At 32.3% G+C, this 14,955-nt stretch overlaps 1 protein-coding gene across 1 annotated transcript in view; it reads left to right on the forward strand.

Annotated features, from left to right (window-relative positions):
* Nucleotides 1–5,873: 5,873 nt before the first annotated feature.
* Nucleotides 5,874–14,955, forward strand: part of LOC149922036 (thrombospondin type-1 domain-containing protein 7A-like) — a 121,979-nt gene continuing 112,897 nt past the window's right edge. The window contains exon 1 of the mRNA XM_090162227.1: nt 5,874–5,886. The gene's annotated coding sequence lies outside the window, so the exon portion shown is untranslated. The remainder of the gene's footprint in view (nt 5,887–14,955) is intronic.

The raw sequence follows: 14,955 nt of genomic DNA on the forward strand, positions 1-14,955 counted from the left end.
CGTCCTCCCGCCCAAAAGTTAGAAGACAAGGAACACTCATCAAGCTCCCCCACTGACTAAAATAATTTCCCCCATTTTTACAAAGCGTATAGAGCATGTCTCTCTCTCCCTCTGGCGTGCAATAAAAAAGTCACTTATTTAGACAATGCGCCGAGATGTTTCATGAATAAACTTTAACAGTTAAAAACCTAAACTTTGACTTAATTTTACGGGTAATATAGAAACGGGGTTTGTTTACAAAATAGCACGCGGCAAAAACAAAAATAAAATTTAGTACCCGAAAAGAAGAACACCCATATACCTTGACACCGTAACCTTGGATTGCATATTGTCTAAGCAATGTGATTTCGAAGATACAAAACTAGAATAATAATAAATAGAAACTGATGTGAGGGGGACCCAACTTTTCGGTGATCTCTCCCCCATCCAAAAAGAACATTGTTTGTACCGAAAGCCACTTGTTTTAAGTGATGTTTCAGTTTCGTATAAAAGTAAAATAATATGAAATTTAATCAAATAATTTAAACTAACAATCATAAAATTAAATTATTTTATATTTTTACAAATGTACTAAAAATTTTAGTGCCAAACCAATTTCAGGGGCCCGACCCGCATTCTGAGATGGGCCTAAGCTCTCGAACCTGGGAGATCTTCGTTTTCTTCTGTCAAATAAAAAGAGTTGTTACATGTTTAGAAGTGATGAAAGCGAGATATATTTCTTAAGGGTGGCTCGTTTTGCTGCAGCTATAACCAAGATTCTAAAATATCTCTAAAGGTTAAAGCTTAAGCGTATTAAATGCTTAAGGTAAAATTTTATTCTTCTTACGTCTGAAGGTCAAACAAAATAGCGCCATCTCTATTTTTTTTTCAATTTGTTTTTTCATAAATTTTTCTGCCAAAACTTAAGTCGCTATTCCTAGCCTAAAGGATTCCCGGCGACCCTCTCACTTAACTTTAACATGTGGGGTTAGCGAGATTGATTAGGATGTCTAGGCGTTAGCTTCAATTACGAGATTGAAAGCTGCCAAACATAAAAGAAAACCAATTTAAGAAGTTTAATAAATAAAACATGGGTATAATTGAGGAATTAATGTACACATTATAAAATAACAAAACAAAGGAAAAACAATTGAACAATATTCAAGAGGGCAAATGCTACTGTATGTCATTTGAAATAACCACCTCTGGTCGGCAGTCGATAAAGACTCTTACTAACTCGTCTGGTTCGAGAGTCCATGGTTCAGTTTGCTCTTGGGCGTAGTTTACTTATAGCTGAGAGCCAAGCGAGCACATATATCGGCATTCACGCACGCACGAACTAAACGGATGATTGAAACTCATTCCGTTCGCGGACTTATTTATTTATCGCGCACTATTTTGGGAATAACAATGGAGCTTAGGAATGGACAGGTCAGATGCGGTTCTCGCGAGTTCTCTCCCCATCGGACGAGAGAACCCAGCTTGCGATCTGTCGATTCTTTTCCAACTGCTTGGTTTTGTTTTACCAATTCGTCACATGGTTTCAATTGGCGGGAACTTCATGTCCCAATCAGGGCACTTGGGACCAGCGATTTTGGCTGGCTGGTTGGGTTGCTGAGCGTCATGATGCTCACTTTATTTGCGGGGGTCCCTAAAGAGATAACGAGAAATTCCCAAATACATCACTCTTTAAAGTAATTTCAAACCTGGGGCCACCAAGATGCCAGTCAGACATCACACTATAAGTTTGACATTTACATTAATACAATACAAAGGAGAAGAATTCGGTCGTATGATAAAACTATTGAGCCAAGAGAAGGGGGGAATGGGCTCGCGGGGGCAGGGCCGTGCTTAGGGGGGGGGGGACAATGTTGCGACTCTGTGATTTACAAAATGCCAAATTCAAGCTCGAAAAAATGCCAAGAAATGCCAAACGCGAAATTTGAAAGCAGAAAGGAAAATTTGTTTTATACAGGTCACTGTGTTTTATAAAAAAGGAATGGGCTCAAATTGACTAAAAATCATTTAAAAAATATATTTATATATATATATTTTTAAACGGTTCTAGGTGGCGTTGCGGTGTCGACCATTTGTTAGCCACATATTGTATAATATGTAGCATCTACCAGTGTGAAAAATGGGTTAATTTTGGAATCGTTTCCTTTCGGTTGTGCTTTGAAATAATAAAGCGTGTAATCCAAATATAAACAATACCTTTTCATAAATGTACGCGTCGGTTTTAAAACTTTATTTGTCAGTAACGTCTGCTAACAGTGGTGAAGCTAAGACCCCCGAGCGCCCCCCCCCCCCACGCCCGAAAAAGTGTTTTCGGGGTTTCAGGCTTTCAGCCGTCATTTAGCATATTATTTGATAGGAATTTAAGGTCCCCCGAAGACCTGGGGCCCTCCCGCATGGCGGGGATGCTATCTAAGTGACTGTCGGCTAATGCGCTACGTCTTACTGATTTCGTCTACGTTCAAAAGAGGTCTTAGCCATAGTTTTCAGTCTCGAATATTTTTTTTCTTGGAAGTAGCAGGTATCGCAGCAATGCACACGGATGTAAGTGACGTAGAAGCTCAACTTAAATTGGTTGGAAATTACAGTTGACCGCGGTCAGCGCCACCTACAAACAACGACGACGTTTCTTATAAAGACATCACGCTGCCTTATTCATAGATCATATATCTATGACCTTATTTCCAAAACCACGTAACTTTGTACACAAATCTTAAGAAGATACGTAGTTTTGGAAAGAAGGTAGCTCAATTGTTTTTTTTTAATTTCCCCTTATTATTCAAAATCAAAATCCGGAGTAATGATAGAACGACTAGTGTGGAGCTTTCCTACTTTGAAACACATTAACCGGCGATATCAACGTTTGTTATAAATCGTAATTATTAAAGCTTTTTAACAATTTAATTCGGTTATAACGTCTATGTAATTTTCTACCGCTTTGCCCAACCTAATGACTATGGTTATTAAGATTATATTTATGAATAAATGGTATTGCTGAGAAAAGGTGTGGACATGAAATATAATATGTTAAGTATTGTAATAGCTTAATTTCCCCGTATGGAATATGGGTACCTTAACCCACCTTCATTTATGAAATAGTTTGCTCCTCGAAAAAAGTACAGTGTAGCTATAGCCGGAAATACGTGTTTAAAATTTTTCTTGGTCTGTGGAAAGATATTGAATACGCTTAAGAATTTGTTTTCCAGTTTGATTAAACTGTTGGTGAGCTATTCATAGCCATCATAAGAAATCGTTTAGTGCACTGCGAGAGTGACCAATTTTTAAACCTTATAGATTCGAGATAAAACAGAGTACACGACGAAGCATTACACCTTTTGCTAGTTTATATTACCACCACGGGTTTTCCTTAATAAGTTTTACCTTTTTTTTGTCTTTATTACTTTGATACACCTTTTCTTAAGGTGCCTTTTATCCGCTAGCAAATAAAGAAAGAAAAGAAGCGCACGACGTGGTATGCGTGGGATTCCTTACAAGCAATACATAGTTGTCAATATAATTTCCATGTAAAAAGGATATTATCGTATCATCTTCCGCCTTATACATTTGTCCTTCGGGAATTCATCAACTGGACGTGACAACTACTGCATTTATCTCTGGCCGCTTAGAGTAAATTTGTGGTGGGCTCCGACAGAGAGCAATAATCTTCTAGCTCTGGCTCAAAACCGCAAGCAATTATACGGAATGCATGGAAATCGAGATATTCCTTAGTTCATTTCGTACAAAATTAGTGTATCTCCAATATATTTCTGATCACTTGGAGTAGCTATAGTCAAACTGAATTCATAAATCGCTTCTAATCGCAAGTATTGCTGAAAACCAGAGTAGCAAATACTTTATCATTTATACAAATTAAATTTTAAAAAGCTAAATACAGAGAAGAATTATCGAAGTCACAGTGACTATCAATAACTTAATATTTTTTAAAGCTACGGAAAATATTAATGCGATATTTCAAACAATCTGAAAATACAAAAAGAGTATTGATATTATCCATTTTTGAAAATTAATTTTAGGTTGTGAAGTGAAGACTTGCATCGTCTAAACTGAGCTGAAGTGAACAGATGTCGTGTTAAGCATGGCACGTGGTTATTAAGCGATATTACAAAAACAGAGCTTAATCTCAGAAAGCCTAAAATAGGCGAAATCGAAAAATTGCGTGACGCCATTAGTGAAGGTCTCATTTACTACGGCCAACCCTTTTACTATAATATTACTCTGGTATGATATTTTTAATGGCAGCATTCCGTTACGGCGTCCATGACGAAATCTCGTAACAAGGCCATAAAAGTTAGAAAGTGAACGCTTTAATTCTTGCTACGAAAACGAACGTTTTTCTATTAGCAGTCCGTCACAATACGTCTATCAATAATATTCCAGTTATGAAATTGAATTTTTCCCCTTTTAACACTCGAACAAACGAGAAAAATTGCCACTAGCCGAGAGCCCGCGTGCTGTGCTCTTTTTCAAAGCAATTTCCAGTCGCACAAAAGGTAGCAGCGAAATAAGTTTGTAAGAGATCTTCGCAATTTAGTCGAATATAAAGCTTTCTCCGGTACTCAATACGCCCTTAATAACGTAGAAGAGAACCCAAGCGGCTACTCTTGGAATCATTCTATTACTTCGAGCAACACTAGCGGCTTTTCCTTCGGCTGCCCTTTCGTTAGCGTTGTCTCTAGCCCCAAATGCGCAACAGCTCGAGCGACCGAATTCTCTGGCTCTCGCGCACACACTCCAATTTCAGATATGAGGGCGACCGGTTGCTCTTACCAGCGCCGGCTTCCGAATAATTATATTCCTCTCTTATTTTTCGCGCTTTAATTCTCAGTTAAATAGCCGTTTGTTAAAGCGCGCGTTGGTTCAAATCGAACTTTGCCAAGTCCCGTAAGGTTAGTTGAGTATTTGTAACTTGCCGATTTCTAAATAAAAGCGCGAGGCGTTAAAGAATAATTGTCTTATTTCCAAACTTGGATTGGAACTCTGAACTAGTTCCATACATTTATAGATTTCTAAAAACGTTTTGTCAGGACAAGAAAGTGAATGTTTGTGCGGTTGCGGTTGGTGTATGTTTAAACTAATATTAATTATATTCTGTTAAGACCTTTTGGATTTGAAGACCGAAAGACTTGGTGTTTCAGTTTAACATGGAGTAAGTGTTTAAGCGCATTTTATCAGCAAAAATATCGTTGAAGCATTGATTTCGCGGTGGTGTTTTGTGTTACTTTGTTGTTCATTCGGAGAAATGTTTACAATCTTGGATTCGGATTACGAACGTCGGGGTATTTTAGTTTAAACAAAGTTTTATCCTTTTAAGTATCAACGTTATTCTCCTTGGAATTAGTGATTTCGTGAACGTATGTTGTGTTCATTTAAATTTTGAATAATTAGAAACAAATTAGTACCTTAATAGAGATGACTTGGGCCTAGGGTGGCGCCTTGGGTATTATCCTAGCTGATTATTATTATTATTTAGATATTTTTAAATAATTTAACTTAAAATATTGTTAAAGGCGAAAGATATCGAAGAAATATGTATGTTGGTATTTTCGGTAATTTTGGTTAAATTATATTTGATATTTTAGTACTTTCAGTTTATTTTAAGCTAAGAGTTAATAGAGTTGTGTTAATCACATACTTTGGTTTATATTGCCTGGATTTAGCAGAGTGTATAAGTGTTAGAATAATTGATGATTAATGTTCTGAAAACTTAAGTGACTGTGTTTCATTTAGATTTGATCTTAACCGGATGGTAGATGTAATTAAACTAACTTGAGGATTCGTTGATTTCACTTCAACCGGTTCCAGAAATGAAAATATTCGGTTATTAGAATAACGGTCAAAGTTCTGTTATACAGCACAAATGATTGGATAACGGTAAGTTAGTTATTTGACTCTTTTCAATTTCTAGTTGACAATTTTAAATCGTGTGACGTTTACCTATGCCGTATTATTTAGACATTTTATAGTTTTCGTAACCTGACGACCTTTGAGTTTAGAACAAGTACATGTTCACATACATATCGTCCAAAATAACCTTTATACTCAGATTTAACGAATCGTCTGACATTTACGTCCATATAAATCAAAGCTCGTTACCAAAAATCAACTAATTAATTTTCATAGAAAACAAGGCGTTTTCTATGAAATTTTTAGATAAGGTATTACATATTACTAATTAGAAACTGATAATTTAAATTCTATGAAAATATGAAAAATACGGCTTGTTCAAAGATATTTTAAACAGATTGAAATTATATTTAAATGACGCGAAAGAAAGAGTAGGAGAGAATCTCACCTACTCTTTCTTTCACGTCATATCTAATACGCAGACACCTAGACGTGATCTCGCAATTGTGAAACGGAATTGTATTGTTTCTGTGGAAAGAATGAACAAGTAGACAAGCACCTTTTTTGACAAAAAATTATTAACTAGAGTTTCATCATTACGGCAGTATTTTTCTGGTAGTGGAATGACGTTTTTCGAGAGAATAAAACGCCCTCTGGCGCATCGCTGTCCAAAAATGAGCTATAGTATAGAGACACAAAACGTATATGAAACTTACTGATGAAAGGGTGTAGCGACAAAATCTCAGTAAACATGCGTGTATCATATATTATAGACTGTTGGTATTATAAAGATATTAAGAAGGAATATTGACATAAGTGTACAATTTATATGAAGAAGGCCTTCGTTGGTTCGTGATCCTTTGGAGGGGGGTTTATTGCCCATTATGCGTAAGGAGTTTGGATAAGCTGTTGATTTTAGTGTATAGCAGGTGGTTTGGTTGGATATTTGCGAAAGCTTATTTCCCAGAAAAACAGACTGTGTGGTGGAGATTCAGAACGTTTTCAACGCAAAAACATGCAGGAATTATACCCTCCTTCAATGATTTTAACTTAAATACTGTACGGTGATATTACCTGTTTTTAACATTTTTTTTAATAATAACACCTGCTGACTTTGAATTTTTCTAAAGGGTGCAGGGAAACAAATATTTAGCAAAATGTTTGTGTACGTTACACAAAATAAGCTTTCTTTTGGCGTTTAACAACGATCTCGCAATTTACTGAAGACCGTAACAGCCTTTCAGTTTAAGTAGACTATTCGAGCAGTTTTAATTTATTATCATATCATTTTTTTTCATATATTTTCCTTTTATGGGAAATGACAGGGCTAAATCAACGTATGTATATCAACGATAAAAGGCAACGTGAGTGGTCGAACACATTCGTACTTGATAATTTACTAAAAGTCGGGAAATGTTTCACCAGAAGTATCGTCGGAATTAAAATCACTATGATTTGGTTCTTCCAACATTTGACCACAACCCCATGCTTGGCCCCTCGCGTTTCCCTTTAAGAATTTGAGGGAATATAACACTCAGTATTTCTGTTCCAATATTTTCCGCACCCTTGTACGGCTTTTACCATTTTCAGCGCCAGTTATGGTTTGTTGCCGAGTTAAACCCTAAAATTGTTGGTGTCTTCCGTTAAGAACGCGTTTAAATACATTTCGATAACCACGATCAAAAAAGCTCAAGTTCCAGAATTATATAATTTGGAATATGAGGATTCTTTTTCCCATCTTTGAAATGTAAATCACCGTAATTCCTTCAAACCTGCATTTGATGGCTTTCCAAATGCTATAAAACTTTCCCAATCGATATCACCGTGACTTGAGAAAAATTTTGTGAAATGGATTTCCTTCTAGGAAAAGAATATTAATTACCAGATATTTTGATTGATCTCAAATACCTCATTTCCGAGTATCGCGTGCTGGCCTGGTAAAACCAATAGGGAGCTTTCTGTTAATTACTCTATATTGGAATATCGGACACACGCGATTAACGGCTTAACGATTTCCCGGGTGTTTAGTTAGTCAATATAGAACCCGATTTAAGCCGAGGGAGGCATCCGAGAAAGTTTCATCTTGGACCAGGGATTCTCGTAGGGCTTAGCTACTTTATCTCGAGAAAGCACGTAGACACGTGCGAAACACCGATTCAAAATACAAGCTTGCAAAAAACCATTTTACGATGATTACTTTGTTTTCATCTGGTCATCATAAACAAATTAGTGAAGTTTCATAGAAATGTAACTATCGATAATCGAGATACCTAAGTAATAAAGGCTGAATAAACGTGAATTATTGAACTTAATCTGTTCAGTCTACAGTACCAGGCCCTGATTACCATATGCTTCCGAGTAATTTAATGACCCTCGAAAAAAGCGATAATTCTCTTTCGCTGGAAAAAAATCATTGAATCTCTCTAACGAACAATGAAAGCTAAAGGGAATTAGTCACTATAATATAAATATTTGGACGTTACAGTGACGTTATATATAACGTCTCATTATGTTTAACAGAGGATTATTTTCCACTGTAGGGTTTCTCTTTATGAAACACCAATTTTAAAAGTGTGTTACAGAATTGTTATTCCTAATTAAGGGTCTTCTTCCGAGTATCAAACTAACTGCGTAGAGTTTGTAAGTTATCTCCCCACTGGTTAAAGTGGTTTTCCCCCGAGATCTTCGGATTCCCCTTCCCGTAAAAACTTGCTAAGGTTAACGGTAATATTAAGTGCAGGGAGCTGACGGTTGGCTCGCGTGGCATGAAGGGCTTGCCACCACCCTCCTACGCATTGTAACCCGGCCACCTGTTACTTGATCACGCACAAGCAACATTGCTTATGTGGTCGAAGGTGGTGCCTTGGGTATTAGCTCTATTTAAAAATAAAAACTGTTTACTAATTAGTGATATTAAGCTACGCACGAAAAATCGCGCAAAGATGATACTTCGAACGCGTATCGGAGGTCAGTACACGAGTTGGATACATTTTTCGAAATAAAAACACAACTGAAAAATAAGCGTAATAAGATTCATTTTCTTTGTAAAGCTTAAATCACGCTCTAATTAAAGACACTCTAATACTTATTTTTGCTACTTCACGTTCAAAGTTTAAATTGTGAAATGAAATAAAAGCAATAAAGCACCCGCTTGAAATGAGAACTTCAGTATGTGTTACCCGCGTCCCAAGTTAGTTTGATTAAACATAATTTGCTATACATTATGATCTTACTAATATTATTTATGATCTTACTTTTATTAATTTATGATCTTACTATTATTAGTTATGATTTAACTATTATTTATTTATGAGCATACTATTATTTATTTATGAGCATACTATTATTTATTTATGAGCATACTATTATTTATTTATGAGCATACTATTATTTATTTATGAGCATACTATTATTTATTTATGAGCATACTATTATTTATTTATGAGCATACTATTATTTATTTATGAGCATACTATTATTTATTTATGAGCATACTATTATTTATTTATGAGCATACTATTATTTATTTATGAGCATACTATTATTTATTTATGAGCATACTATTATTTATTTATGAGCATACTATTATTTATTTATGAGCATACTATTATTTATTTATGAGCATACTATTATTTATTTATGAGCATACTATTATTTATTTATGAGCATACTATTATTTATTTATGATCTTAATATGTACAGGAAGTCCGTCCACAAATAATTATGATGATTATTATTTATGATCGTACTATTATTATTTATGACCTTACTATTAATATTTATGATCTTGATATAATTATATATGATCTTACTATTATTATTTAGGATCTTACTATTATTATTTAGGATCTTACTATTATTATTTAGGATCTTACTATTAATATTTAGGATATTACTATTATTATTTAGGATCTTACTATTATTATTTAGGATCTTACTATTATTATTTAGGATCTTACTATTATTATTTAGGATCTTACTATTATTATTTAGGATCTTACTATTATTATTCAGGATCTTACTATTATTATTTAGGATCTTACTATTTCCTGAAAGCTGGAAAAAGGCTTTGATTGTCCCCGTCTTCAAAAAGGGATACAAAGGCAGTGTACTAAATTATCGCCCAATTTCCATACTAAACGTCTTCTCCAAAATCTTCGAAATAATAATTCATAAGTATCTGGCAGCCTGGTTCAAGCAGTTCCTAAACGACCAGCAACATGGTTTCTGCGAGAAGCGTTCGACCACAACGAATCTCATGTCATTCCTCAATGATGTAAGGCCTACAATTGAACAACAAGGTCAAGTTGACGCGATCTACATTGATTTCAGTAAAGCTTTTGACAGAATGGACCATAGGATCTTTATCGAAAAAATTGCTAGCTACGGTTTAGGTGGCAGCCTTCTACAATGGATCGTCTCATACCAAAATGATCGACGAAACATTTTAAAAATTAATGGCGTAGTTACCGAAACAGTTTAGACATCAAATCGAGGGGCCCCTCAAGGGTCCTGTTTAGGCCCACTATTTTTTAACATTTTTTCAAATGACATTCCTCAATCTATAAATGAAACTAATATAATAGCTTACGCTGATGATAACAAGATCTATAAAACCATAAGAACCTTAGAAGACTGTAGAGTTTTGATTGAACAGATTCAGAAGATATCGGACTGGGGAGTACGTAACGGTGTGCCTCTAAATGGATTGAAAAACGAATATAATAACCTTCACCAGAAAAACCACTAGAACTATACTTTACCAATATCAAATTGATAACGCGCCTCTAGAGATAAAATCATTCATTAAGGATTTAGGGGTGTATCTAGACCAAAAACTACTCTTTTCAAAGCATATAAATTATGTCAAACTAGATTGTAATAAGAAACTCTACGCGATACTAAAAATCGCTACTAATTTGCACTCCCACAGAGTTTCCTTAATGCTTTATAAATCTTTAGTAAGGTCTAAAATTGAATATTGCTCCCAGGTCTGGTCCGGCTGTAGCATCTATTATAGAAGGCATTCAAAACAAATTCGCCAGACTGTACTCTCTAAATTTCTATCCCGTACAAAATTACAGATACAAAACCATTATTGAAAAATGTAAATTACCATCATTGTGTAATCGAACTAATTACCACGAAATTATGTTCTTATATAAATTAATCAATAATTGTATAGACTGTAAAGACCTGCTCTCCTGTATCAACCTGCGCGTACTCAATACTAACACAAGATCAAAGGAAACTTTTTATGTCCCTGATATTTGTAATAACCCCATTAAAAGAACTAAAAAAACTTTCAAATTGAACTAAAAAAATCTGGATATATTTGAACCAAATCATCTAAAATTCCGCAAATCTTTGTTAAACGAGTTAAAAATAAGCGCGAAAATTAAATTGTAAATAGAAATAATCTGGAAATTAATCTTTTAATCTTAATATAATACCACTCTAATATATCTAATTTTTAGGTCATAAAATTAATCCCGAGGTCAAATCTTGTTAAATTATATAGTAGTTATAGTAGTTGTAGAATGAGACAACAAATGTATTTCATCTATTTTATCCGACGATGTCTTTTAACTGCTTACTTTTTAAAATTTTCTTTACTTTTGCTTGGCTATGTTGTTGTATAACGTATTTTATTTTTTGACGTAGAAGTTTTATATATATATTTTTTTCGTTCCTGTAAAATTGTAAAAAGTGTGCAAACACGTTATCTTACAGGCAATAAACACCTTTTGAATTAAATTATTTATGATCTAATTTTTTTTGCCTACCTGACAGTGCAGATAAGAATTTATTTACATTAAAAATATATTCACATCTTTCCCTTGAAAAACAATACAATCAAAACAATAAAGATTAAATAACATCAGGGTCTTTTTCTTTTTTGTCTTTCCTTTTTTGTTTTTAAAAATCAATTACTGTAATTAATCCTTCTTCATTTTTACAGTTATTATTTATGATTTACTATTTTTAATTATGATCTTATTATTCTTAATAATGATCTTACTATAATTATTTAGGATCTTACTATTTTTAATTATGATCTTATTATTCTTAATAATGATCTTACTATAATTATTTAGGATCTTACTATTTTTAATTATGATCTTATTATTCTTAATAATGATCTTACTATAATTATTTAGGATCTTACTATTTTTAATTATGATCTTATTATTCTTAATAATGATCTTACTATAATTATTTAGGATCTTACTATTTTTAATTATGATCTTATTATTCTTAATAATGATCTTACTATAATTATTTAGGATCTTACTATTTTTAATTATGATCTTATTATTCTTAATAATGATCTTACTATAGTTATTTAGGATCTTACTATTTTTAATTATGATCTTATTATTCTTAATAATGATCTTACTATAATTATTTAGGATCTTACTATTTTTAATTATGATCTTATTATTCTTAATAATGATCTTACTATAATTATTTAGGATCTTACTATTTTTAATTATGATCTTATTATTCTTAATAATGATCTTACTATAGTTATTTAGGATCTTACTATTTTTAATTATGATCTTACTATTTTTAATTATGATCTTATTATTCTTAATAATGATCTTACTATAGTTATTTAGGATCTTACTATATTTAATTATGATCTTACTATAATTATTTAGGATCTTACTATTTTTAATTATGATCTTATTATTCTTAATAATGATCTTACTATAATTATTTAGGATCTTACTATAATTATTTAGGATCTTACTATTTTTAATTATGATCTTATTATTCTTAATAATGATCTTAATATAATTTTTTAGGATCTTACTATTTTTAATTATGATCTTATTATTCTTAATAATGATCTTACTATAGTTATTTAGGATCTTACTATATTTAATTATGATCTTACTATAATTATTTAGGATCTTACTATTTTTAATTATGATCTTATTATTCTTAATAATGATCTTACTATAATTATTTAGGATCTTACTATAATTATTTAGGATCTTACTATTTTTAATTATGATCTTATTATTCTTAATAATGATCTTAATATAATTTTTTAGGATCTTACTATTTTTAATTATGATCTTATTATTCTTAATAATTATTCTAATATAATTATTTAGGATCTTACTATTTTTAATTATGATCTTATTATTCTTAATAATGATCTTACTAATTTGACTATGATCTTACTATTTTTAATTATGATTTTACTAATTTAATTATGATCTCACTATTTGTATTTACTACCAATATATTTTTAATTATCATTTAACTATATTTTTTCTCGTGACGTATTTATTGTTAATCATTATCTTATTAATATTTAAATTCAATTTAAACATTTTCTTAAAGGAAATATAACAGCAGGTATTTGGTGTGGAACACCAGCACTTCCAATATATACTGCTCCATTATAAGGCTTTAGATATTTCTGGCACTAGTTAGTGAATTCTTACTCAAACTGTGACCAGGTCTTCAATAAAGACGTTATATTCCCTTTAAATACCATAAATGTATAACAAAAAGGTTTTAAGACTCACATATGCTGAATAAAATTTAAAAAAAACAATAATTTATCATTTTATTTAAAACCAACATAAAATATTGTTTTCCATGCAACGCATCTAAGTAATATTTAAAGTTTACGAATTTTGAATATTTAAAGTTTGTTAGCGTTTTTGTTTAAATGGGTCATTTTTGCACATTGAAGAACCCTATATAATATATTGGATGTTAAAATTAGCGAATAAGTTGATTAGTCCATTAAGTAAAGGGAAAAAACTAAATTAAATTAAATAAAATATCCAGAAATTCCAACGGTACTGATGAGTCCCAAATAGGACGAAACTTGTCTACCGTTGGAATTTCTGGCTATTTGTAAGTTTTTAAATTTCTTCAAATTTGTTTAGGGTTTAGTTTTTTATCATTTTACCTAATGGACTAATCTACTTATTCGCTTATTTTATCATCCTTTGTAATGCAGTCCAAAGGTGGTTCCTTTTAACGATATAATATATTGTTTCCCAATAAAGCTTAGTTTTCTCCCCTACTTATTGGTCTCTTTACTTGTTCGCGTTTTTACTCCTTCATATATTGTTGAGTTCGTACCCAAGTCTGAATGAATTTAAAGTTTTACAAAATCCGTTTTCACATCTCGTTTTCGTACAGTTTAAAATATCGATTTGAAAAAAGGAATAATAAAATGTTTGTAAGTGTGTTTTCGATTTCTTAATATTTCCGTTCCACAGCTTACATGTTTTTCCTTTATGGGAATGTTCATAAATTACCAAATGGAAAACTTGACTTTCTTGACAAACCCCTCTCCCTCGTAGAAAATAGCAATAGCCTCCCTACCCTATATTAAATCACAAATACTATGACCTCCTCCATTATAGTAGCTTTTTAAACCTTAAAATTATTATTTACATTCAAACTAAAGCTATTACCTCTTGCAAACTAATCATACTATTATAAATGGGAAAAGCTTACGAAAATGGTGGATAAGATTTGATTCGAAGATTATATCTAAAATGCAGCAGATCTATTTTACAATGTTTTATATTTTATTTATTACCATGAACGAAATTCAACTTTAATACAATTTGATTATTGTTAATTATTTGATTCAAACAGACTTAAATTTAAACTAGAAGGATTTTAATTCCAGTTTAATACAAATTTGGAAATTTTACTCATAATTTTCATAATTGACTTCGACTTTATTTATAATTTAAGTATAAAAGTATTTGATGTTACGTAACATTACAGAGAACCCTGTCTAAATGTTGACACGTACGTATTTTGTGAACGGTCCCTAATTCCTGAAGCTAGATCTTGGATATATTTAGCATTTCCTCTAAATTGGTCCCTTCTGCGTTTTCCATTGATGATTTAGCGAGGCATCCACTAATTGGAGGCTGGGTGCTCCGCTTCTTCGTACGACTTCTCCCGTTTGCGGAGACCAAAAAGGCTCCAGCAGAGTTCTGAAAAAGTAGAAAACTATGATTATCTGGAAAGACCTTCGGATCAAGATCAAAGAAATTCGAAATTATTTTTACTGTGCATCTCTAAAGAAAAACATCGGCTACT

The sequence above is a fragment of the Leiobunum rupestre genome, chromosome 11, assembly GCF_980474605.1.
Source record: "Leiobunum rupestre chromosome 11, qqLeiRupe1.1.hap1, whole genome shotgun sequence".
Lineage (NCBI taxonomy): Eukaryota > Metazoa > Arthropoda > Arachnida > Opiliones > Sclerosomatidae > Leiobunum > Leiobunum rupestre.